This window comes from Aythya ferina (genome assembly GCF_964211825.1).
Source record: "Aythya ferina genome assembly, chromosome: 2".
Classification (NCBI taxonomy): domain Eukaryota; kingdom Metazoa; phylum Chordata; class Aves; order Anseriformes; family Anatidae; genus Aythya; species Aythya ferina.
Genome location: NC_140297.1, coordinates 37,473,176 through 37,500,414, shown reverse-complemented (window position 1 = coordinate 37,500,414; position 27,239 = coordinate 37,473,176). Strand labels below are relative to the sequence as shown.

Sequence of the window (27,239 nt, the reverse complement as noted above, 5' to 3'; positions counted from 1 at the left end):
TGCCCGGGGGGTTTTGCTGTCTCTGTCCTTGGAGGTCTTTGAGAACCAACTGGATAAAGCCCTGAATCAACCTGCTCTTGTTTTACTGCCCTGGTTTATTCAGTTCAACAAGGGAACTAAAGACAAGGTAAAACAACTACTGGAGATGCTTCCTTTCTTTTTGTGTTTGCTTGTTTTGTTTTAACCAAAAGAGGTTAAAAAATCTCCTACCTTCATCACTCTACCAGCCTAGAATTGACTTCTGTAGAGCTGAATTTACTACATGATTTTAATACTTGTAAAACTCCCCATTTATGTATTTATTTTTGGTAAGAGGTTAATGCTGATGCTTTGGAAAGTTGCTTGATAATGGCTGAAGCAATTCAAAGCAAATTCTTTGGCAGAAGCAAATCTACTTCCATGTTGTGTCAGTCACTGAGTCCTGGTTTGTTTTGGATCACCTATTTTCTCCTATCTTAAAATAAGATCTAATAACTTTTTTTTTTTTAATTTGCTGAGGGACATCAGATCCCTTTGTTCCTTTGTTTACTGTGTAATGAAAGTATCTTCACATTGGCAAGCCATTAAAAAGTATAACAGGATAGAAGGAAGCAGCATGACAGCTAGGATATGTGTTAAATTAACACATTTCTTATGCAAGTTTGTCTTTCTAAAGGAACCCTTCTGGGTGGAGGGAAAAGAGCATCCTCTTCCAAGTATAGCCTTTGAAGGAAGTGATGCATGGAGCAGCAACCAAAAAACCTCTTTCATGCCTACACTTCGGAGGAGTTTTGTGTGGTTTTATGAACTTTTTTTCCTATCTTTAACAGGAACTCTTAGGCAGGAGTGGGGGTTTTGGAAATTTATTTGTAAGAAATAGAAGTTTCAGAGAGAGAACTTGTGACAATGCTGACTTCTTGGCAGTTTAGGAAAGGGGCAGGTGTACTGGCATGTCCAGGCTGTGGTCATTTGACTGCCAGACAAGAAACAAAAAGAATAGACCTGAACAGTTTTTATTGCTTTGATTGCAAGCAAGACACTTCATTAGCAGACATGAAATTATCTTCTAAGACGTGCAAATATCACTCAGGTTGAATTGTCATTGACAGCCAAATGCTTGGAGGAGTCATGTTCATCAGATTCTGTGTTGTGCAGCTCAAAGCATGCTCAAAGTGAGATATGTGGCTGACTATTCCAGTTCACTTCCAGTGCTTGTGGCTGATGTATAATCCTTTTCCCCTTATTTAATAGTTGCATGTGGTGCAAGACAATCCTGATGCTTTTCACCAACTCTCTTCCTCTTCACGTGAGGTCTTGGTGTATTTTCTATTTAGGAGAAAGGTACTCTAGGTACAAACAGGACACTTTGTGAAGATGATTAGCAGCCATAGTCTGAGATGCCAGTTGGCTGGTTCATGCTCACAGAAACTGAAACAAATGATAGAGCTGTTAAATAGGAAGGAGGAAAAGTTCAGAAAAGTTTGCGGTTAATAATCTGAACAAGGCTTTTTTTGAGGTCCTTAAGTACTGCTCAGAAGTAATGCAATTGGCATTTATACAATGGAGCTTAAAAATGCTGAGCAGGCTATTTTAGAAGAGGAATACCCTTTTTAAAGGTGCTTATCTGGACTGCCTGATGTTTTTGAGGAGCCTGGTGATCACAGACTTGTATTGTGGTATGCTTGCAACCAGGTAGTAAAAACCTGGGATGTGCTTTGCTAATGTTTCTGTCCTTTGAAACCTCAAAGGAATAAACTTGTGTGAGTTTTGGTACTTCACCCAGTGACTGAGAGATTCTATACCAAAGGAAGAAGTTTACACTGCAGAAATCTTTCTTTTTTTAAAGGAATTCATCATGGCAGGGGTAGGTATTATAGGTGAAATTATCCTGGGAGACTTCTTTGATAGATAGTAAGAATTAGGCATTGCCGCATCCGAACCCAAATTCACCAGCCTATGGTCTGGACAGAGTCAAGATCAGCATCTGACTCTGAACCTGGGCTCCTGGATCATTTCCACCTATTAAAATGCTCCATCACTTCTAAGTTATGGTAAAGATGCAGTTCAGCACAGCTGTCTGGGTTATAGGAAGGCTGATCTATAGCCCTGAGGTATACAAGAAGCTGTATGTCAAGAGCTGGAAAAGTGGCCTACGATTTTAAAGAGGAGTGCTCCAAGCCAGAAAGTAAAGTGTGTTTGTGGGGGGGTGGGGAAGGGGTGCTGTTAGACTTCTGGAAACCATCACTCAGCAGGTACATGAGCAAAAATAACAAGTCTTTATAGCAGCTTTAATAAAGTGCACGTTATAGCACTTTTCATCTTCAAAGAGCGAACCAAATTTATTGTTGGTATAAACCCACTGGGACCCATGAAGTTAAAGATGGGGGTGCAGCTACCCCATTACTAATCAGGGTCACAGTTTCACAGGACTATTATTTTGTACCTTGTCAGTAACTATTACAAAATCTGTGAGGCTGCGGTACAAATTTAGCAGCAAAAGGCAGACTGAATCTTGTGACTGCAGGCTTAATGGCCATCATTAAGTATAATATATGCATAGCTGCAGTACACTTCTTTTGCCAAGTTTCTGGAAAGATCAGTTAAGCAACTGACTACAGGGGTGTAAAATTTATACTTCATCTCACTAATGACTATTTTTATTCCTACTGCACGCAGCGTGGAAGTCTGTAGATCATGTTAAGTACAAAGCTGCACCTCGCTGTTGTGCAGCATCACTTTCAGTGCATTCCTCGACAATATGGAAGCTGTCAAACCTTCAAGTTATGGAAAGCAAATCACTGGACATCATGCAGGCACCCAAAAAGCAGCATTGTGTTTACTCCTGTTCTATTAAAGCAGAGGCCTTGGGACACAAGGATACAAGCAAGCTGGCCTGTACAGTTCAGCACGGTACAGAGAACATTTCTTCCATGCTGCCTTAGTCATTTTACGGTGTGGAAAGGGCACAGGGCCAATAAGTGAGTCTAGCTTTCTGTTTGTTTTCCCCTTGGCCATACATAGTGGGAGTGCAAGCTAATGCATTTTGCTTGGCTCCTGCTAAGGAGTTCAAGGATCCCCTCTTTATCTGAACAAGCTTTGGCAAATCTTTGTCCTGCTTTTTTTTTTTTCTTTTTTTCATGGGGCTTTACACAGAACTCAATTCAGATTGCTAATGACTGGCAGACTAATGTGCTGGAGTTCCTCAGATGTGACTAATCTGTGTTACACCTTTTTTAAAGTAACACTAGCAAAGGAAAGGAATAAATTTATATTACGTGCTTAAATGCAATATGCAGAACAAGAACCATTCAAGATAGATGTGAATCCTATCTGCATAGTCTGCAGATAGGATTCTTTAAAAGAAGTATTGGTCTCATTTCATGTGACACAAATGAGTTCCTGGTGGAAAAAGTATTACCCATATGAAAGTAGCAGGTCAGTGTAGGACTTTCAGCAAATACTGTGCAGTTCCACCTTAATGACAGAGTTGTGTGGTTAAGACTGGATTCCAGCCTTATCTTTCAAATTACATTTTAGAGTATAATTCCCAAAAATATGGGTGGCCATTGTCCAGCATGGAAAAAATTTATTCCTAAAAATAAATATCAGCTTGCACATATTTCCTAAATGCTTAAAATGCTTTGATTTAACCTACTTTGTAAGTATAATGTGCCAAATTTTTGTCTCTATACTGTAATTTGTCTCTGCACTTAGGCTCTTTGGTTTCTATGAAATGATCATCTGTTCTTGGCATATAAACATTGCAAAGAAGTAACCAGGAAACCATATGGGTATTATGATAACCACGGAGTAAGCAACCAGGAATTCCTTTGGAAGTTGTACAGACTATGCTGTTAATTGTCGTACTGTAAACAACACCAGAGCGTATGTCTTGTGGTACTGTCTATGCATGGAGGGATGTAGAGGGAGTCAGCAAATGCCTGGAAAGTTGCCTTGGAGAGGTGTAGCTAATGGTGACAATGCCCTGGAAACTGCATGAAGTGGGACAGGAGGAGGTATGGATTCCTCCTGGTTTTGCCATTGCTGGCAGATTGCTTACCTTGGTTCCTATGTGTCTGTCTGTTTAGATTCCCACCTTCCCCAGGTGGAAGCTGTTACATCAACTATTCCTACAGCACTTCTGCAATGTCAGCCTAACTTTAATGGCAGCCATGTAAACCCTGCAGTTAGTATGGACAGCAAATTGAGGAAATGCTTAAGTTCAGGGGGAGCTGGTCTCTGCTCAGATCAGAATATCATGTCACACAACACACAGTAGTGTAGTATTGGATATATTTCTAGCTGTAATGAGGATATTTCACAAAGCTGGAAGAGTACCCCAATAGCTGCACGTAGCTGGAACTGAGTGGTGTAAGCACCTGTTGCTCTGAGAGCCAGTTTTCTTATAAGTGGAAAACTTATTGGCAAAATTGTCTTATTCCTGCAAACAATCAGAGGACTGCACAGTTTGTTCCCCTCTCCTTCTGCAGACAGCAATCACCACCACAGGACTGTCATTTCCACTGTCTCCTAACAGACTTCTGTATCTGTTTGCTAGTCCCACACCACCCTCTGTTTTCACTGAACCCAAAACAAATCTGCACATTTCCAGGCTACCTCAGCTGCTCCATGCTTCTGGCGTGATGCAGAGAGATGAGATCTGAGGTATGTGAGGATCTTGCCTTTGTCTCCAAATATTAAATGTTTGGCATGGAAAAAGTGTCTGACCTGACGAAGATGCCAGCCTTCAAACCAGGATATGAGCTTGAGTGTTGGCAATAAATAATACTGGATATTTTGCAGTTGTTGATTCATGGGCTGCCTGCTAGCCCAAGAGACAGCTATTCATAGACTGAGGGATCGCAGCCCATGCCTGGAGGGGTGTGCACCCATGGCACATCTGCCTCTGTGGCTTGTGCTCTGTGTTGAACCTGTGATAGTGGAAATATGAGATGCATGCACTATTGCTCAATTATTGCTTAGTGCCAAGGGAGGACTGAGGCAGAAAAATGAGTCAGAAACAAAGAAATAAACAGCCGTAAATTTCCTTGGCTGGACCTGGTACCTCAGTTGACAGGAGGGGAGTGTTCAGTGGCAGGATGCCAGGCCCAGCATCTGAGGCCTACAGCTGTGGTGATGTGGCAAATGGGAAACACAGCTTATGTTTGTGGTGACAGCTCTTTAGGCTCATGGACACAGATTCTTGTTTACTTTTGGGTGGGGACAGTGTGAAAAGTGAGGGGCAAATGGCTTGAATCCTGGTAAGTGTTGTCACTACTGGTGCCCTATATTGGCTGCACATCTCATTGAAATGCTCTATGCCCATATTGCCTTATGCTCCTTAGATACCCTTATCATCCTCTGCCATCCTGGACTTGCTCTATTTCCTTTATCTCAGGCCAACAACCTGCACATGGCTGCATGATTTGCCTCTTGTTACCCACAGTTGCTCCATCCATGCAGGTAGCAGTGAGGCAGTGCAAGCAGTAGCTGGTGTGCCTCAGCAGCATGTGATGTATTGGCTTATCAGACAGCTGGGGATGTGATTCCTGCCTGGCCTCTCGTGGGACATGCCTCGATGCAGCACGGATCTGAAAGCTGGAGAATCCAGTGCCCTCTGTACAGCTGAACATCCTCAGCCGTGTGTAAAAGCAGGCTGCTCCTGGTGCAGATGGAAAGGAGATGTGGAGCTTTGGGGTAGGCCTCTCCTGGTGGGGTCAGCGGCGTGGCTGGCTGGACTAGGCAGAATTAGTGTGAGCTTTTATTATTTTTTCCCGCTCTGCCTAAAGGTGGCCTGCTTTCCCGTGTTAAGTATGTGTATCAGAGATTGCAGTGGTTGGGAAGGAGGGTGGCCTGTAAGGAATGGCTTTTCCAAAACCTGCATGGGGCTAGAGATTTGAGGTGTGCCTTGTGTTATGCACAAGGGTTTCTGTTGTAGCCACAGTGCTGAGATTATGGTCACTTAACGTGTGTCTCCAGACAGCTGTTCAGTGCATCGGTGTTGGTGGAGAGCCATGGGCTGAGTGTTTCTGTTAACATGAAGCCTTTGGTGTTTCTGCTCAGACAGACCAAGCTGTTCATACATAACAATATTGTTATTACCCAGTAGCTACCTGCCCATACCTTGTCTGAACAGTGCTGACAGCTGATAACCATTCAGTTTCTCTTCAAACTCTTTCTTGTCAATTGATAACTTACTAATGGGTAAAACTTACTGTTCTGAAGTGCAAAGCAGCTTTTCTGGGAGCCACCACTATCTCCTTGTAAAGAACACCAAAGGCTCAAGCAGATGTGACTAAATTGTATATAACCCACAAATCTGAAGTCCAGAATCATTGAAGCAAATACTTTCTGAAGTGGTACTTATGACCTCAGAGTTGCACTGTTTGTAATTCTTCTTAAAAAGAGAAAAGGGTGGTGTGGGGGAAGCAACCAGTTCTGAAGCTTTTTCTATTCTAACAATGAGTAATGAGCTAGAGGAGCATGTGTTTCATGGTATATGTTCTGTTTGCTCAGATGTATTAAAGTGCTTGTGGAGTTCATCTAGTGGCAAATTAAGTTAACACAAACCTATAATGGAAATGAAAGATCTCTTACTGTGACAGAAATTCCTCCTTGCAGGGAGGTTTTATCTGGAAATTCTTGTTTCAAACAAACACCAAACTCCCTGCAAACAATCACCATATTGCTTCATTTGTTTCCCCACTTGTGTTCAGTAAGGGTTCAGTCCAAATCTCACCTAGGTGAATCTCTGGAAGTGTTTCTGTTGATTTCAGTGGATGTGAGAACTGGTTTCTACCTGGGAACTCTAAGGCTCCAGCCAAATCATGTTCTGGGCATCATTACAGGCTCATCTGCCAGGCAAAATATACCTTTGTCTTCTGCTTGTGCCAAGCTCATCTCAGTCTTTTTTTTTTTTTTCCTGCCTTGAATAAATGCCTGAATTCTAATGGTGCTCTTCCTAGAGCAGAAGACTATCACCATCTCTCTGAAATGCTCTTTGACTGCTTGGGTCTTGTCATGGGTACATACAGAATCATTCCCAGACCCTGAGAGGTCTTGTAGGTCCTGATTAGACCCAGGGCTTTATTTTGTGTATTTACAGTTCTAATGAAAATGGTTCTTACACTGTACAGTTTTGTAATGTTTTGCACGAAGCTGTAAGAGCAGTACTTCTTATCCCCACATCAAAATATAAGCAAGTCTTTGCCCATGTTGTTCTTGAAGTGAAGACGGGCTTGTTTACCTCAGCAGATCTGTTGTTGCAAGAAATCTTGCCAAGTTTTGAAGACTTCTAAGTCCAAAATAATTAAGATCTGCTTTTTTAATAATTAAGACCAAGACCTAAGTCCAAAATTCTGGTTCAGTCCTGGTCTAAGCTTTGACTGATTCTCTCTGACTGTAATGAAAGACTGGATTTAGAGCATCAGCTAGGTCTTAAAGGCACAGTCTTCTATACTTGCTAGGGACTTGCCTAAGCTTGGGGATACCCACACTCTCTAATCTTTTAGATCAATTAGTTTGTCTGGTTCCTACCCAAATCTGAGAGATGTTTGCTTGGGCATACAGTTCTTAGCCTTGTTTCTTCTGCAGGCTTTGAAAGAGTTGAGAATACTCAAGTCTGGCTCCTCTGTGCTCCCATGTGCTGTACCATGGATTTTGTTTGCTTCTTAGGTGAAGTTTCCTGTTTCAGACTGGGGAATCTTCAAGTTTCTCAACCAAGTATGGAGTGAGAGAGGATTAGAAAGAATGACTATAGTTCAGGTTTAAGTCTCTGTATAATTCTCTGTAGGTTTGAGAAAAATATTCAATATGAAATTGTCACTAGAGCATTCTACCCTTTCACAGGGTTTCAGCTCATCCAGGGCACCACACTTGCTGTCCTCTTTCCTCTGTGGAAGAGGACATCCTTGCTGTCCTCTTAGGGATATTCCAGTAGCTGCTCTCAGATAGTTATTCCTCCTGGAAGATGGTAGCTTTCTTTAGCAAAAGGTGCTATCCTTTGAATGCAAGAAGCTATCCTTGGCCACTATGTTGTCTACTTCCTAGAGTAGTTAATGAACTTAACAGTGAAAACCTCAAACTTACAAACACTGTCTTGGGATGTAGAGCCCATGCCAGTGTTATTATGCAGGGCAATTACTTAGTCGATTTTGCTTATTGACCTTCAGTCTTGGTGTTCTTCTTGTTTTAAATCCATGGCAAAATTTTCCTTATGTTTTGATGCCTTCAAGAATGTCACAGTTGTTACCTATATTGTTTTAGATGTTTGATTTTAAATAGATAGGTTTGACCCATGGGAGACAATTTGTTAAAATAACCCTGCAGTGGATCTTTAGACCTTAGTATTCAAAAAAATAATAAAGGGAAACCTCCAGACAGGGGAAATGTTTTCCTATTACATCACAGGGATTACAGGTTGTCTGGAGGAGAGAAAGCTGTTGAAATGCAAGGGGATAACCTGCTTGATCCTGTTTATGTCAAACATCATCATTAGCTGCATCTAATCTCTGTTCCTGCTGGTCTAAATGGTTCAGTGCTTCATCCTGCTACGGAAGTCTGCTTTTGCTCAAAGATGTTGTGCCAACTTCTTCATTATTTCAAGGGCAATTCTGCATGAGTTGGGAATGCTGTACCTCAGCCTGTTTGGATACGTTCCAGTTCTTAAAATCATTCAGAGTTCAGAATGCCGCAGTGATGCTGGGAGGTTGTGGGACCCATGTACGTCCTTCTGTATGCAACTGTGGTAGCTGCAAAGACTTGATTGAGCTTTCTACTGCAGAACCAACATGACTTTAAATTATGAGTTTTCTTCTTTTTAATGTAGCCACTCTGTCGTTTATCAGTTCTGACTCCTCTGTGCACAGTTGTATCTGCTTCTGATGCTTCATTTTACTAACAATTTCTCTCTATGTGAATTTATGTTACTTGGAGACACTCAACTGGGTATTTATCTTATCAGCTGAGTTGCTTAATTTCCAAACACTTGTGTAAATTCACTGCAGTTTGCACAGCTATCAGAAGGCACAATATGAAATGACAGTCTATACAACTGCAGTGAGAAGTACGATTTGTGGTGTTTTATATGTAATAAAAGCTATGCTAAGTTAGGTTTATTTTCATATTTTGAGTGCTTATAGGAACTGCAATTAAGAAAAAAATCCCTAAAGAACAATGGTTTGGACAGAAATGGCAAAAGAAATGGAACTTTACTGTACCACATTAAGAGTTGGCAATCACCCTTTGTATGGGAAGGCATATTTCAGACTTTGATCTACCATGTAAATCAAGAATAGGAAAATAATACTTTGGCTGATGATAGAGGACACTTAGGAGCTCCAGCTGGGCCAGTGCAGTATGGTTTGCCTGCTGCTTTAGCCTTTGTTTAAATTGACTGTCTTTTATTTGTTGTATGCGTTCAGAGCAACTATTTACTGAACTCTTAAAAGATACTTGATATCTTTCCCAACTGAGAGAGATGTAGCATACCTGCTGGCACTTTTCATCTGTTCTTTCATTAATGTGTATATCTTTTCTATTTAAGATTAGATTATCTTATCTAAGTCCATCATAAACAGTGTTGTTATAGTCACAACCATCTAGGACACAAGAGAAGCAAGCCTCATCTCTTCCTATAAACTGGAGTTTCTTACACAGTTGTTAAATGGCTTGCTTTGCTCCCATGAAATTCTTATTATTTTGACAGCTGAAATAATTTGAGATTGTAGTTTTTAGAATAATATCTCTGATTATTTTAAGAGGGTGTTTTCTTGCACATAAATAAAATCCTGTCACAGCAGCTGTAGTTCCTCTTAAAATGCCATCTACATAGCAACATGCTCAATGTCTAATTAGCCTTGCCATGTTATTAGCAGCTCTTTAATATTCACTCAGAAATACTTGGCAGTTAAAACGTAGAATAGCTAATGTATACATATAGCTTATTTATATGCATAAAGTAATGTAAACATGAAAAATGTAGGCTAAATGCCCAGAGAATCATCTTTGACAGCCTGCTTTACTAAATGATGGAAGTGAACCTCCTTGCAGGCAGCCTTGGTCATGAGGAGGTGCCCTGTGGGGCAGAGGGGACAGAGGTCTGGATTTGCTGAGCTTTGGGCTGGGTGACCGGGCACTGCTTGCTGCTGTAGTGACCTGATAGCAGTGCTCAGCTGCTTGACTTATGAAAGGGCAAGACTTGCTGCCTCTGGGTAAAAAGTGATTTATGTTTTGTCTGACCATCTGTCTGCTGGGTTGGGAAGAGTATCTGACAAGAGACGACCAGCAGTCCCTGGGGTAGAGAATGTCTATGAAAGCAAGCAAAATTGGGAGTGGTGACTGTAGGAAAGTCTGCTGTTATTGCAGGAAAAATTTCTTCACTGAAAGGGTTGCAAAGCATTGGAACAGGCTGCCCAGGGAAGTGCTTGAGTCACCATCCCTGGGGGTATTCAGAAGACATGCAGATGTGGTGCTTAGGGACGTGGTTTAGTGGTAGACTTGGCAGTGCTACCTAGGGTAACAGTTAGGCTTGATGATCTTAGAGGTATTTTCCAACCTAAATGGTTCTGTGATTCTCTGAAGGACACATAACACACCGCTCAGTGTGGTGATATCAGGAAGCAGGCCCTGTTCTCTGGGAGAACTTCTCCTGTTTTATGTATTTGGTGGTATTCCTGTCCTGAGCCTGTCTTGGCTTATTCTGAATGTCCAGAGTCTTCATAAGAAATTCTTATCCTACCAAGCTTGTGCTCAACTTCACTTTGCCAAAGATCTGTTCAATCAGTGAAAAGCTGCTGTTTGTGATGAGCCTGTATCTCATTCACTTCCCTTGGAATAAAAGAAGGGAGAGCGACTAATGATGAAGAATGAATTGCAGGAGTGGTATTCAAATACTACCACAGGTGGAGAACTCTGGAGAATCAACTGAGAAAAACATTTTGTCAAAGCTGAATGTAGAGTGGAGTGGGGATAACACTGTAAGCAGCAAAGTGGGAGAAAGAAATGAGCTTTACATCAGATCCTGATTTCCAAAACGGAAGGTTTCCAGAAAGGAAACCTTTCTGACCTCTTGGATACTGCCAGGTCTCCTACAGCAGCTGCTCATGGTGAGCCTCTTGCTGCCTCCAGCCAGCTACTGTCTCCTCTCCTGCGGAGTGGCTGAGCTTGGAGGAGGGGAATATAACTGGAAATAGTTCCCCTCCTTTCTTGGCACAGTAAAGAGACATTCAGATTTTCTTCTGCTGTTCTTCCTCTCATATTCTTCCTTCCCTTTCATTCCCTTTAATAGGAGCTATGGGGAAGAAGGATGGAAGACTCCACTGGATGTATTTCCAAAGCAAAAATCAAAGTTCACAGGAATTGGGGGATGGGAGGGGGGCAATGTCACTGCATTAAAAGAAAAAATTATGGCTGGAGGTCAGAAAGGCAGCTAAGGTACAGGTAGGTGGCTGAAGCTATCTGAATTATGAGGCAGAACATGCACTATTCATATTGGGCAGGGACTAATTGAATGCATGTATTTTTAAACTCATTCTGAGAAAAAAAATTGCACAAGGGTTACTGCAAGGTAGTAGGTTCCTTATTACCTTAAATTTCACATTTTCTTTGTATTCGTAACTGTAAGAACACAACACCAGGGCTTGGTTTCTACCTTTTACTCAGCTGCTGTGATTCATGAGGTACATTTGGATACATTGAGCTGTATTACTTCAGTGCAAAAAGCACATTCAAAGGTCCCATTTTGTGCAGACTGGAAAGGTTTTGTCAGCAAAGCATGAGACTAACTGGTGTCCACTTAGAGAAACAAGAACAATTATAAACTCATATCATAATATTTATTAGTGAAGCCTTGGAAAGCCTCTGACATAATTATTTGCTGCTTTCACTCTGGAGGCAAAATGCTGCGAATGTTCCCACACTACTGTTTGACAAGGCAAAATTGTGGCACCCACAAGGCACAGATAAAAACTGTTATCCTTGCAGGCTCTGGTTGTACTGAATCCCAGGCTTGCTGCCATCTCACTGATATATTAAATGCCAAGCAGTTGAGAAGAAACTGTTACTTCATCCATCTTTGTGACTGAATGCCCTTGCTCCCTTGGATTTTGTTTAGTCATGAGTATTTGGAGACATTCCTCAGTGTGGGCTGTGCAACAGCAATTAGGTCTCCTTGGAGTTTGCCTCCTGTCCACTTAGTTCATTAAATGTTGCCTTTGCATTTAAGGTGATGCTGTTTATTACTTGTTTTACGGCAACCTGTTTTAAGAAAGCAGAGGAACTATAACGAAAAGAACAAGTACAAAGATGTGGGTGTGCAAGAGGCAAGGGGAAAAGGATTGCATGAGCATCTGTTGAAATACATTCAAAGAAATGGGGGGGCGGGGAGCAAAGAAGGGATATGTATTGCTGGGAAGGCATGGGGGAAGCCAAAACCAACTGTCTAAAATAGGAAAGTTGAGATGGTGGAAAAAATGTGGATTCCTTTGTTAGAATGTAACCTATTTGTTGGCAGTTTCATTCTTGGGTGGCGAGACATGGCTGATACTGGTTAGAGGGAACGAGAGGGGGAATGGGCTGTAATGGCTAGGCTTAGAGTGAAGGAGGCTGGTTCCCATTCTGGTTAGCCCCTGTGATAACACCAGGAGCTCTCTGGTTTTCAATCCTTTCCCATCCCTCAATATAACCAGTGGCTCCGGTCAGTCATGCATGGAGAGGACTAATAAGCTTTGCTTCAGTGTAAACTGTTGTGACTGCCTCTAGAAGCGTTAGCAGGTTTGTAGTATGCAAGACGAGATATTTATTTATTCTTTCATCTGAGATTGATTTGATTCTTATTTCCAGCTGTTTTGGGAAACCTAAATACCATTAAATAGTTGAGAGTCAAAATACCACCCACAAATTCCAGCATAGTTAGTGGAGGCCTAAGGGCTTACTACTGGAAAAAATGATAGGAGTGCACCAAGAGCGTCAGGCAGGCGAGAAATTAAAATACCCAGATTGAATGGAATTCCAAGTTATTTGCCTCTGAAGTTTAAAATCAGCTTACAAGTATGCAGAAGTACTTGACCCCCATTTCTGATAGATACTGAGGTAAGCTGGATGCCTGGTTTATATGGAGGACAGCAATTGTCCTGCTGTTTCTCTGGTGCTCTGTGGGCATTTTGTGTTTAAAGAGTATTAGGATAAAGAATGCAGGATAAAGCATACCCATTGAAAGGCATCAGGTAGGCTGGGGGGCCTCCATCCCAGCATATATGCTGAGTGCCATCAAAGCATGATGAAGTAGAAAATCTTCACCTACTTACAGATCATCTACCCCCATATCTAGTATGTCAGTATGTTCCAACAATGCTGGTTTTGGCACAATGAATACCATCATGGCACACTTGTTCTTCTCTTGAGTTAACCATCTGGGTTGGATTCTGACTTTGGTTACAAGGATTTAGGTGGTGTATATGATCGGTAAAATCCAGCCGAGAGGCAGGATGAATATTACACAACTGAAAAAAAAAATATGCTTAAGTGTAACCATAGGGAAGCCAAAATTTGTCGGCTATGGAATCGTGATAGATGAGGCTGATTAATGCTGTGAAAATGGCATGAGTTTTTTGTAAACAAAGATGTGAAAATACAACTTGCCATAAAAATAGCAACCACTGTTATTCTGGTGCAGACAAAACTGACACCAAATCAACATCAAGCAGAAAAAGAACAAAATGCATTTTCAGAAAACAGTTGAATAGAAATGAAAGTTTATGCGACCAATAAAAAGTGTGACTCATCTGTACTTCTTCCACCCCAACTGTGGACTGATGTTCCAAAAATCTTTCCCAGAATTAGTATGTAGAGGGTGTTTATAAGTTGAACTCTGTTTATAAGCTTAAAACTTAAGAGCAGGCGGCTTGCGCCTAGAGGGGTTTGTTCTTTCATCCTGCTGGATGTGTTATCCACAAAGAGGATGACCATCCAGATCAAGTGGTCTGTAATGGGTCTGTGAAGATTTCTGGCGTGAGACCTAGCTGAAGTCTCTCTCTTCTGATGGCATGGGGTTTACTAGTGTGTATAGGAAGTAATGGCGGTGCAGCGCATCTGTGGGCTGACTGCACCATGCAGCCCTGCCTGCCACCAGAATAAACCATGCAGCCTGCCAGGCAGGAGAGGGCTGTGCATTGCTGGGCTACAACTTGCTCATCAGCATTTCGCTCTACTTCCTGCTGCTCTCAGTGGAACTGGTGTGCTTGTGGCCATGTGCAACCATCAGTAGGAAAAATATATTGATTATTCAAAGCTGGTTTTTGTCTCTTATCCTTCCATTTCCTAAGACAAAGAACTAGTGTAGTAGCTACTTCCCCAGCTCCTGATAAATTGCAGGTCACTCACTAAAATGTCTTTCTCAGGTTATATTGCAAAAACTTTTTTTATATTTACTTAATATTTAAAGTTGTTATGTAATTATTCATCATAGAACGCTTCTTTTGAATCGTTAAGCCACCAGGTGTTACAGTGCAAAAGAAAATGATCACATCTGAAACCAAGCTTCCAGGATACTCGTTTTAATGCAGATATATATATATATATATATAAGATTTTTCTTTGTTGGAAACATATGTGAAATATTGGAGGGTAAGAGGTTTGTTTCACTGATTGAGATAATAACAAAAGGATATTGAAGTAATTGCTCCTAACAGATTAGATCACCAAGAAGTAGCGATAAGCCCTTGGCTCATGGAGGTTCTTCATTCTGATATAAACTGGAGAAACAAAATGATCTTTTCTTATTATGAGCAAAACTGTTTTCAGTTGGTGAGGCTTCTAGTTTTTCACTCCAGAAGGAGCCAAAGCAATGCATCAGCTCAATGGAATGATAACCGCACAGTTGTTCCCCTTTGGGAACACTGATACGTGGAGATGAAACTTGGGTTTGGCAAAACTCAGTTATTCGTGTCATTGTGTTGTGGTACCCTTATGCATGTACTCTGACATAATTTGTTTATTTAATGATGGCCTTTTTAGAAAGAGAAGACATCAATTTTTCTTAATTTTGAGTGCTTTTTTTTTTTTTTTTCAGTGCAAGCGAGAGAAACCTTTCTTTTGCATGCTTTTTACTGTGAGCATAATCCTCTCTAAAACCATTAGCACAATGAATTAAGCATACCTATGACATCTGCCTCTGGCCAGATCAGGAGTTCTGATCTACAGGTATCTAGAAAGGTAAAATCAGCAAATACAAAAGCTTTGGGCAGATGTCATTGATGCTAGTTTCTTAAGTTCCTTGGTTAGAAGATTATGTGGCTTGAAAGAGCAGGAAAGTTTGGGGAACTTTACAAAAACTGTGCCAAAATAAAGAAATTCCGTCCAACTGAGGCAAGGCTTGGTAGGTAATGCGTTCACACAGCAGGTATATTTTATCTAAACCACATAAATATTTTATATAATCCTTTGTAGAATTACTGCATGCTCATGTATATAAAAAAAAAAAAAACACACCTCATGAATCATTTACACAAAATAGATAATAGAGAATGGGAAAAGAACTGGCTTAACAATCTCATATGCACAACTCAGCAGGTTAACTGGTGATTTATTGAGAAGTGACTTTTCTTGCTGGTGGAGAATACTCCCATAAGATTCATCCAGTGCTCAGTGCGGAGCAAAAGAAATGGCATTAAGATGGGTTGAAAGGGGAGTCAAAGTGCAGCTGAAGAGGTTATGCCGTGTTACCTCTACTGATCTGGAAGAATGTGTGTTATATTGGTTTTGAACATGTAATAGAACTGATATCTCAGCATCAGGCCTACTGTGTGTAAGAAGAGTAACTTTTGTGAAGAAGCTACCTAAGTAGTCTTCTCTCCTTTTTTTCTGACTGTATTGGCTTGAAAATTCCTGGGTGAAGTGTATTTCAGTAACTAAGCTAAATCAAATTGATCAAATTGTGTGTGTGTGTGTTCTTCCCAAATATATTCAGTGTCCTATCTAAGTTACTTGACTTTCTAGTTGAGTTCATTCCAGGTGGTGGAATTTCTAGGGTTTGTGGGGTTTCTGTACCAAATTCTTATGTAGCTTTTGGCACCATTTAGTTTTAGTGTGGCTGTGATCCTGACGTTGTGCCAGATTTGCTGGATCTTTAAAATTGTTCTAGCAATTGAGTGGCCAGGCTGTTGTGGAGCACTCTGACAGAAGCTCTCCATGCCACAGAGCTCTTACTCTCCTTCCACCCCACACAAGAAGATGCCAGGTCTGAGCTACTGTTGTGTTATATTGGGGAATGGTGTATGTTAAGTCACTACAACAACTGATTATATTAATATTTTGCTACTGAGTTCATCTTAACTTGGTATTCCCCCTACACCTTGCCCCACAATGGGCTTTCTGATGCTGCAGCAGAATAAGCTGATCCATCGCAGTAGCAAGTGATGTAAAGAACACTCCTGAGCCTGCTTTTATTTTGTCCCTTAGGAAACTGCAGCATATGGGAAGTTCTCAAACTGTGATATAATACTAATGTTGTAAAGGATCGTAAGTGTATCTGAGTTAACAAAGCAATAAGGTTTCCTGTAATGGCTGGAAACTAGATAAACACATCAAAAATGTATTCAGGATCTTCCCTTTTGAATATTGAAGTTACCTGGTGGAAGAAGAGGGCTATAATCCTAGCTTGCTTGCTTGTGACTTTCCAGAAGCCAGGCTACTTGTGCTGAGGGAAGGGCAATAGGGTATCTGAGGTGTGACTGAGTTAAGGACTACCAATTTTCCCCTTGGCAGATAGATTTCAAAGCTTCACAGGTCTTTTTCTCTGGCTATGCATGGCTGTGCCCTTTTTTATTTCATCCTTCCCACAGTAAGAACAGCTTAACCTCGGATTTGAGCTCCTTATTCCAGGAAGTGAAATACAATTTTGCCTGTACTGCTGAGAAGTCCTGAGGTAGGTATGTTTATAGTCAGGCCTTGCATGGCTCTACAGATGTAGGGAGCGTCTTGTAGACCTTGTTCAGTCTCTGTGGGTCTGATACAAATTTTTCAGGAAAAAGCTCGGTGTTTACTCCCATCAGAAATAAAACGTGAAGCGTTTCCCCGAATGTTTTTACAGACATGGCTGATAATCTCTCAACACTTTTCCTCATAGGGGTTCCTTTGGAGGCATTTCTTAGGTATTAATGATGGAGTTTGCAGAAGATGTTGCAATTGGATAGGAATGAAATCAAGCTCTGTGAAGTCCTGGTCTTTTCTGTTAAGACCTGAAAAAAACAATTCTTAAACTGTGTAAGTGAGAAGGGTAGTCAATGATTTGAAATATTGCTCCTGGGAAGGAAAAAAACAAACAGTTACACAAATGGGCATAGGAATATAAGCAGTGACTGCACTGTTAGAGCCTGAAGTTGTTTTCAACTTGTTGCTTTTTTTTTATTGAGGAAATGTTGTTCTAACTCTAGTGCTGCCTGTCCAGGGAAGTGTAACCCAATAGCATCTGGTCCTTTGCTGTGTACAGATCACTTTATACCAATGATTTCCTTGGAAAAAATACGCAGCTGTAAACTGCAGATTTAGACCAAAATAATGGAGACCTTTCCACTAATCATGCACACATCACAACTGCCTTTTTTTTAGCTTGTCATAACAGAGCATCTGCCACATACGAGTTGGTCTCATTTCATGTTTCTGAAGTTTTGTCTAGATAAGAGGGGGGAGAAATAATCTAAGCTTCCTGGGAAAGTAAAATTGATAGACTCTAAAGAGTATTTGCTATAATTCCCATTTTCTATATTCATTTCCTTTCCTTTAAAACTTCCTCAGTTTCATTTGTGAAGTTCTTGGAGAATTAAAACCAGAAAGGTGAACCAATTCTTTTTTTTTTTCTTGATGGACTTTGCTCTGGCTGAATTTGTTCTGACTCTGCTCTCATGCAGGCCATTACGTGGGCTGTTGACTCCTTTGGTAATCCTGAACCAATTTAAATGCACCTGAGTAGGAAAACAGACAGTCTCAGGATGGACAGCAGCCAGTGATAGTATGCTCTGTAGTAGTTCTTGAAATGAGCAGATGCCTGGAGGGACCCTGAGCAGCACCAAGCACTCCTGTGGGCAATGCAGGGGCTGGTGCTGCACTTGGTAGTAAGCCCCATGGATATTTATTTTGGCATGTAGGTTATAATGAAATGGGATACAACACTGTAGATTTGTACAGGTACTGATAACCCTGATGCCAGTGTCCCCAGATAGGTGCCTGTTGAGCATTTGCTAAGTGTTTCCTAGGTCACATTGATGCTGCAAGCCCTTGAGCCCTTGTCATGGCTCTCAAATACAGTATGGCCTTGATTCTTCTCAGCTCCTCATCGTGGGCTGGAGAACCCAGCACATTAGTTTCATTAAAATATATTAATTTGATGCTTCATACAAGACTGAAGTTTGCTGACCTCTTCAAAAACCTGGAGCCTTTCAGGTTCCATGCAGGAATCCTTTCTCAGAAAGTAATCCATTGCTGCATTCCCTGTGCTTCAGCCTCAGTACCAAGACTCTGGAAGTAGACCACTACTTTTTTATCAGTAATTCTTACCCACTTTCATTGTTGTCAGGGCAATGGAAGAAGTAACCTCATTCATTCTCCTCTAGGTTGTACCAGTCATTTCAAGCACTTCAATCAATAGGGACTGGGACTCTGCAGTCCTAACAGAACTAAACCCAGAGACGATGCCCTTGCTTTTATCCTTATCTTCTAAGAGGTCTGCCTAAAGTAATCTGCAAGCTTCTGGAGTGTGTTGAATTCAAGTTGTAAGTAACTGACACTATACACACAATTATGGGAACTATAGAAAGCACATGTAATATTCACATATTCCCCATATACCTGTTAAAACACTTCCTCTAGTCAAGATCAGCATGCTCATAAATTTAAGAAAAGGCTTTTTTTTAACCATAGAGGAACTAGTGTGTTCAGTGGTGCTTTTATAGTCTACTTCCATGACTTGTCAGCCCTGTCTGGGTTGATTTGCAAAGAGCAGCTCATGAGCTAGGGACCTATTTTCTACTGAATGAGGCATACTAAATAAAATAAATACTGAGCCTCTTTGTTGTGAACTCTGAAAATAGAAGTATGCTTTTGAACTCCAACTGGAACACTCAGTGAAGCTCTGTATTAAATTCCCATCCAGAAAAAAAATAATTGAAGCTCCAGCAAGCATAAATCTAAGTGTAGGATATAAATCCCTGGTTTTGAGGCAAATTGATGTTGTTCCAGTTCAGACTGAAGGACTTCTGACTTAGACTTCCCTTGAGTGTCACTTTCTGGTGAACTGGAAAGATGAGCAAGCAACAGAGGTTACAGGGTGGACAAAAGTGCTAGGAAATGTCAAATAGGAAAAGGTGGTGCCATTGAATAAGTGGCTGACCTGTTTGTTAACATCTGGATGCTGTTTGTGAAGAGTTGGAATGATGGCTGATGGGAGCTGGGAAGGGAAAGCAATGAGAGGCGTTGCCTTTCGCATGTCTTTGTGCAGGCTGAAGCAGCACTTGACTGAACTGGTGCATTTTACAATACCTGAAGCAGCAACAGAACAGCCATAAAATGCATGCTGTCAGAAAAGGGTGATGGAGCTCTGGACTTCTCTTCTTAAAGTGAAATGGAACATTACTTCGCACAAGAATATGCTGAACATTATGTAGTCTGTCTTACGGGAGGAAAACACCCATTCCTTCCAAAGGCTTCTCTGGACTTGGGCATCCATTTCAGCATATGAGTCAATATTTTTTTGTTTCCTACTTGATAAAAACAAGCAATTAAAAATGTTGAGAAATGAGGTCACTACAAGCAGAACAATTGCTAATACTCCTAGCCAAAGGTCACAAGCAAGGTGAGGTACCAGCAGATGCACAGACATCAACACTTACTTGAGTGCAAAACACAGACAAGAAGAAAGCTTGGCAAGATGAAATCCCTAAGGAGTATCTCATTCTGTTACTGTTTGTTTCTGTACAAAGCAAAGTCAGAAAACCATTGACGTCTCTAGAGTTGGATGTTTTGTTGACCAGGGAGTTGGTCACTTGACAGGAGATCACAAAGGGCTGGCTCTAAGGACATCTAATTCTGCATACCTCTATAGTAACAAAGTTCATGAACCCTGACTCTAGATATGCATTTGATGTGCACTCACTGCAAGCCTTTCCGAAAGCAAAACTACATGAACATAAAATTCCTCTGTCAAACCACAGTTTGGTGTTAACTGCTGTGCTCTTATGTTGGTTGCCTTGTCTTACCAGTTAGAAATACATTTTGCCGATGGGTGCAATCCAGGCCATACTGAAATCAATGAAACTTCTGTGTTTCAGAAGGGCCAGGATTTCACTCTATATACTCTCAATGCAGATTAGACTGTGATGTTGCCTTTTTAATAACTTTTGTTCCTTGAATCAACAGTAGCTTTGCCTATAAATCATTGCTGAGAAGAGAAGGCCCTGGGGGGGACACCTTATAGCAGCCTTTCAGTACCTAAAGAGGACCTACAGGAAAGCTGGGCTCTTTGTCGGGGGTGTAGTGATAGGACTAGGGGGAATGTCTTTAAACTAAAAGAGGGGAGGTTTAGATTAGCTATAAGGATAACTTTTTTTTTTTTAATTTTTAATAATGAGGGCAATGAAGCACTGGTACGGGCTGCCAAGAGAAGCTGTGGATGCCCCATCTGTGGAAGTGTTCAAAGCCAGGCTGGATGGGGCTTTGAGCAACCTGATCTAGCAGGAGGTGTCCCTGCCCATGGCAGGGCATTGAAACCAGATGATCTTTAAGGTCCCTTCTAACCCAAACCATTCTATGACTCTATGATCATGAGCTCAAAATAAGACTGCAGTATGCATAAAGAAAATAGGGAAAACCATGAATTCTAAAAGGCTTTTATATGCCTATAACCCGCAAGGTGTGTTTTCTTTTATTATTTATGTGACCATAGCTTATATTAATATTTGTTTCCTTTCCCAAACTCCTCCTGCCATCTGCATGATAGACTGGCTTCCTTATAGTACTTCCTTTTAGTAGTTTTAGTAGTTATGCCTGTGAACAGGATATGATAGCAGTCACCTTGATGTCAGTCAAGAATGTCAAGGTTGCAAAGCTCTGTTTTAATAGATAAAAACCCAGGAAATGGAAAACATCTTTCCAGATCGGAACGTGGTGTCTCTTCTGTGTAACATGATGCCTTGCTTATCCTTCTCAAAAATGCAGGTTAGTGCCCAAAATGACGATTTAAAGGGCAACGCTAAATCACCAAAATCACCACTTTCTAAATATGTATGCACAGCAAGCAACAATGTTGTTTACAAAAAATGGCTGCAGGTTTTGATTTCTATTATGAGCAGTTCTAGATCTTACTGTGGCTTATTGCTGAGGAAAAAATGTATTTCATACAGCAGGCTTTATTGTGATTAAAAACTGCATGGCCTTGTACAGGGGAGGAATGTAAGAGGATGCTCCTTCTGAAAGAGGTGCTTTAATTTTTGAGGATGTTTTAAGTGAAGTGATCTTTTTCCCCCTTTTCTCTATTTCTTCTTTCCAGATTTAAGAGAATTGTATGAATATGAATGATAACATGAATAATCTCTGCAATTGTCTTTTATATCTTTCTCTGTTCCTAGTCAACAATCCTTGCAGGAGCAATAAAATACATAATAGGCAGAGGGAATTACCACAGAGTCAAAAATATCGACCTCATTGCCCAAGATGTGATGCACAATCATTTGGCTATCGCTTACCCTCTACCATTTCACTCTTTTTGGATGTAAGGCATATTGCTGTTATGCAGATAACGTATATTTAACACTTCACTCTACAATGGGTGCAGTTTGCTTGTTTTTATTCAGAGCATGATTCATTTGGTGCTTTATGAGGTTTTGGTGCGTGACTTGTGCATACGGTCTCATGAATTACAACCCTGCAGGAATGTTGTCTATTATTAGCTCTGCGTAGTAGACGCTGACTCCCTGGGAGGCTGCTGTGATAAAGAGCCTTATCACAGAAAGGTCATGTGCTATTTCTATTAACTCTGATGTAATTGAAAAAAAGGCGAAAACCTAATAAACTGAGGATGAGACTAGAGCTGGGACTTAATCTTGTCCCTGACAGTAACTCTTCCAGTAGTCTTGCAAGGATTCACAGGCCCAGATCCTGTAAAATGTTTTAGTACTTAAAAACCCACCAAAATTGGACTAAATGAAATCAAAAAGCATTTGGTACCTGAATCCTTTTTGAGTATCTCATTTTCTAAGCAGTATCTATGGATTCAATGGCATTTAACATCCATAGAAACACTATTAGAATAAACCTATACATGTAGTGTTTTTAAGGTACCTTAAAAATAGTTGCTTTCAGTGCCAGATATTGATGTTAAAATTTAATTCCCATCTTATATTTACTGGAATTTTCTAAAAATCAAAATTGAAGTCCAATGATTTAATCTGTTTGGAGATAATGAAGTGCAAGCAAGCATAAGTCATCAAGAAATACATGGGAGAAAAAAGTGGGCCTGTAGACTCCAGGTTGGTTTCTCTGACTCAGGCCGATGTTTTCCAAATATATTTTAGACCTTTTATTTAAACATGTATTTACATCCACATTTGCATTGAGCTCTACTTGTTGGCTTAGAAACTCTGCAATTAAAATGTTACAGAATGTGCATCACTTTCACAGCAGTTTGTGGCAAGAATCCCTTGAGAAATGGTTGAGAGGATAAGCTTATTGCCATATAATAAAGACTTAAACTGCCATCCGTTATATAGAAACTTAAATTGGGCTCTGCATATTAAAATAGGCCCTGAAATATCTGCAGTCTTCCTCTTAGTTTTTGAGCTAAAGCATCTGCCTAGCTTGAATCTCTCACCCTATCCTCAACCCTTCCCCCGGAGGTATTTGTTTGTCATGGCTGTCTGTGCACTGTTTTTATCCTACCATCACATCCTGACAACCATACCTGCACTCACACTTAGCTCTGATTCCATGCTCTTAAACTAACGCTTTCTTCCAGACATGGTAGCCCAATGCTTCTATGGTGTTCCCGTGGTGAAGAATTATTATCTTAGTCTTGAAATCCTGAGTGGGAATTAAAGTTGTGCCACCTGTTTGGAGAATACCTGAAGTACTGTATGCTCCAGGAAGGCTGCTGTGCAGCCTTCTGTGGAGCTGCTGGTTACTGGATGTTGGCTGCCTGCTTGGTGCCTCTCTCAGGATGCACTTTGGAGGTTGTATGTACCCCTGAAAACATACTGTGTGAGCATCTTGTAAATTTTTTTGCCCTCTCACCAGTCTGACTCCAAAGTCTTCCCACTCAATAGTCAATATTAGGTCTGATCTTGGTTAATCATCACACAAGCCAAGCCGTTTGTTGTTTTGTGCAACACAAAAGCAACCTTAATCCCAGAACCTGAGAAAATCTGAAGGAGCAGAGTAAGGCTTTGTGTTAGCCCATGCGGTGTTTGGTAGTGCCATCTTTCTTGCATTTTGCTGTTCTGGCATGAAGTGTCCAAAACTAGTCCCTGCATATATGGACCTTGCAGGCAGAGGTGGGCCACAGAAGTCTTCCCAATGGTCAGCATAGCTTGGCTTTCAGCTTGATTTCCTTTTGCAAAGGAAAGAGAAAGATGAAAGCTGAAAATACCCCTAGACCTGACACAAGTACAGATGTGAATGGGGGATGTATTGATGCCTGCGTGTCTGTAAATGTTGTGCACACTGTGCTTCTCTCAGGTAGGTAGCCATACAACCATCATTCCTTCAATGTTTGTGTATAGTTTCGATGTTTGGGCTTATTTTCATGCACTGAAAATACAAAACTCACGGACTCGAGAGAGAACTCTGAATTGTAGGTCAGCCATGAGGAATGCCTTTCCATTTGTTTATTCTGTAGTTGTTCCAGTCAGTATGAAGACATCATAGTCCAGGAAAATGTCCTAATGCATTTGTGTGATATGATACTGGCTAAGGATGGGAGTAATCTACAGCAACACGTTAGTTTTAGCCAGAAACCAACCTTGTCTAAATATTACCATGTGATTCAAGTATCTTACCAGAAGAGTGGTTATGTCTAAATCTCTTCAGAAGAGAGAATAGAGAGATTTTTGCATCTGATGTTACAGAGAAATAAGATCCCTATAAAGGAGTAAATTCCATCTGGATTCCCTTGTGGACGAAACCAATAATTTCTCTGAAACAGTTTTACATGATAGTATATACTCAGACATGTTTTTAACCTTATTTTTGATTACTTAATGCAGAAGAAGACAATTCATTCAAACAATTCTTTATTTTGATATCACAGGAAAATTTTGATTTGAATAGATAATGACTCATGGATTAAAACTCACTGAGAAACTTCCACCTTCTGTATCACCATTGAAAATCCATATTCTACTGTTTTTTGCCTGCTTGCTGGTGGCATGTGTTCAGTATGGGCAGAGTGGCAGACCAGTTTAAGCTGCTGGGGCAGGTTTGCTTTGAAAGCACAGGTAGAGGGAAAGGTACAAGAAGAGGGCTGAAACTGGGCACCATGCCTCAGAGCTGTGGAGAAGTGAGATTTTGCTGTGGTCCTGGGGGCAGCCATGGGAAAGTACTGAAACATAGTCCCAGCCTACACTTTAAAATTTTTCTGGCATAGAAATGTCAGCGAGCAGTGAGAGCCTTTTGCTGATGTGGCAATAGTAGTATAGCCCCAGTGCAAATGCTGGCCAAGAAAGCCATTTGCTACTGTAGCATGTTTTGCTTAAGGACTAGATACAAACCACATGGAGAGAGACATTTCTTTGGCCAACTCTTAATTGTGTTTACTGTAGGAGGAGTTGCTCGTATGGCTATAGCTTTTAAACACAGGCCATGGACCAAGAATAAGATGCACGTCTTTCACTTATGCTGAGGGCTGATAACGGTGTGTGAATTGCAGATTAATTCAGGGGTTTATGCTGAGCCAGCCCTTGGGTTAGTCTTTGCATCACCACTTAGTGCAGAGAAGTAGGACTGTTCAGTTTATAACTACCTTGGTACTGGACTGATTAAAAAGTAGTAAATGTGGTTTCAGTATATAAAATGGCTTTTCATGAGGCTCTGGGGATTAGTTTTCCTAATACAGGTATTTATTTGGTCACTCTATAAAGTATAGTAAAAAATAGACATAAATAAGGTATGATAGGAAAGAGCAGTCATTGCTTTTATAGAAGGTTATCATCCCTTGCAAACTTATTAGATTTATTTTTCTAGAGTAGTGACTAGCATGTTTGAAAAGCTGATACAATCTGTCTGCATTTCCAAAACAGCTTTTCCTAAACACTTGAAAAGAAACAAAGCAACTGAGCAACAACTAATTGTTCTTACGAGTTTGTAACTTAGGAAACAAAGGGTTGGATTCACTGGCCTAAAAATAGGTACTTTGTGCCATCTGGGATGCTCAGTGATATCCAAGATATCAGCACAAAGCTGACAGACATGACCTGGGCTTTAAGGGAAGCACGTGCTCATCTGCACATACAGGCTATGCCATGAACAAACTGCATGAGATGCCTTTCTTTATATACTGCCTCTCAATGGAAGTGTAGGAAGATGTAATGAATTTTCATAGGGAAGAAGATCACTGCTAGAGCCAGCACTAACCAAATTATTCATGGGTGGCCTGGGGAAGGGGGATAGAGAATGATTAAATGAAGCTTCAGAGGAAAAACAGCTTCCAAATGGTGAAGGAAGATCTAAGCTTATATCTAAGCGATAAAATGCCATCTGACAATGTTGACAGAAGTAAGTAGTGTGCTTTGGAGAACAGCCTTAAATTCACATATACAATGATAGACTGTGAAGTAGCTATTAGTAATCACAAAAGATCTTGAGCCTTTTTGGACAGTTATATGAAAGTATCAGCTAAGTACCCAGGGAGGCTCAAAGTGATGAACAGATGCTGGTTCTTAGAAAAAGAAAAGAGCAGGAAAATGGTAAAAACACGACTGTGCCACTGTAAGAGCTGATGGTGTATTCACATCATGAGTCCTCCATACTCAGAAAGGATGCGTAACCAGAAAATACACAAAGAAGGAAGGCAGTGATGATCAAAGGTAGAGTGACTTCTTCTCTGGGCATGACAAAGTAGATTCAGCTCTTCAGTACAGGAAAGAAATGACCTGGAGGGAGCAATATGCTAGAGATCTATCAAACAGTAGCAGAAAGGATAGACAGAACATTCACTCTCTTCTTCTCTCTCTACTTCTGTTATGTGATGCCCAGTGAAATAAAAGGCTCAGAAGTTCACAATGGGCAGAGGAGTTTTCTTCTATGATCTGTAGTTTAAGCTCTGGCAGCTTTTGCTGCAGAGCACTGTAGGAACCAAAATGCTGCCAGGGTTCAAAAATTCATAGAAGAAAACGCCATTACCAGCTAGGGTACATGAGCACACGCTTCTGGTTTGGGAAGTTCTGAAGCCCCTGATTGCAGGGAGTGCATGCTGGCAGAGCACTGCTGTGTGCTTATGGTCTGACTGCGGCATCTCTTACTCGTCACCGCCCAAGGAAGGGCACTGAGCTGTGCTCTGGCCTACTATAGCTCTTCCTACCTCTCTAATCCATTGATTTTTTTATTTTTTTATTTTTTTTCCTCTGAGAGAAGTGCCTCTTTGGTTCAATGGCTCCCCTGAGACTCAGGAGATAACAACAAGAACTTGCTGTGTCTGGATGTGAATTAAGCTGAAATCAGCGGTGTCCCAATTTCTTGTTAAGCAAACCTGGTCATGTTGTGAGGTGCTGTGAGACTGCAAACAAACAATACAAACAAGTACAGGATGTTAACTCTTAGCTACTACTACATTTGTGAATGTATTCTTTTGGAGCTTTGCTAGTCCAGTCGAGAGAGATTCTCCCTTACTATATGCATTAACATAAAGTGTGGTTATTTCATTGCTTTTCTATGTGAGCTTTGTAATCCCCATAGTGTTGACTGTACTATCTGCTATTAACTTCAGACACTGCAGTTCCAAACAAATTTTCTTTGTGTCTCTTTGCCCTCCAACTCTTCAGTTTCTGGTGCCCTTGGGGTGTGACACAGTGTTTTCCAACTTCTAACTTGCTGAAAAATAAGCTGGTAATTATTAATCCACTTCAGAATAAAAGGCTCACATAGGTTTGGATAATTAAAATGTTTTTGATTCTTATTTTTTTCCTCAAGCAGAAGACCTGTCATAGAGTCTAAATGATGAAGGAAAATGTAATTACTAAGATATAGATAAGATGTTATTAATAAACTAATGTCGTCTTCATACT

At 40.8% G+C, this 27,239-nt stretch overlaps 1 long non-coding RNA gene across 2 annotated transcripts in view; it reads left to right on the top strand.

Annotated features, from left to right (window-relative positions):
• The window catches only part of LOC311430734, a 44,994-nt gene that overhangs the window by 951 nt on the left and 16,804 nt on the right, over window positions 1-27,239 (top strand). The window lies entirely within an intron of this gene.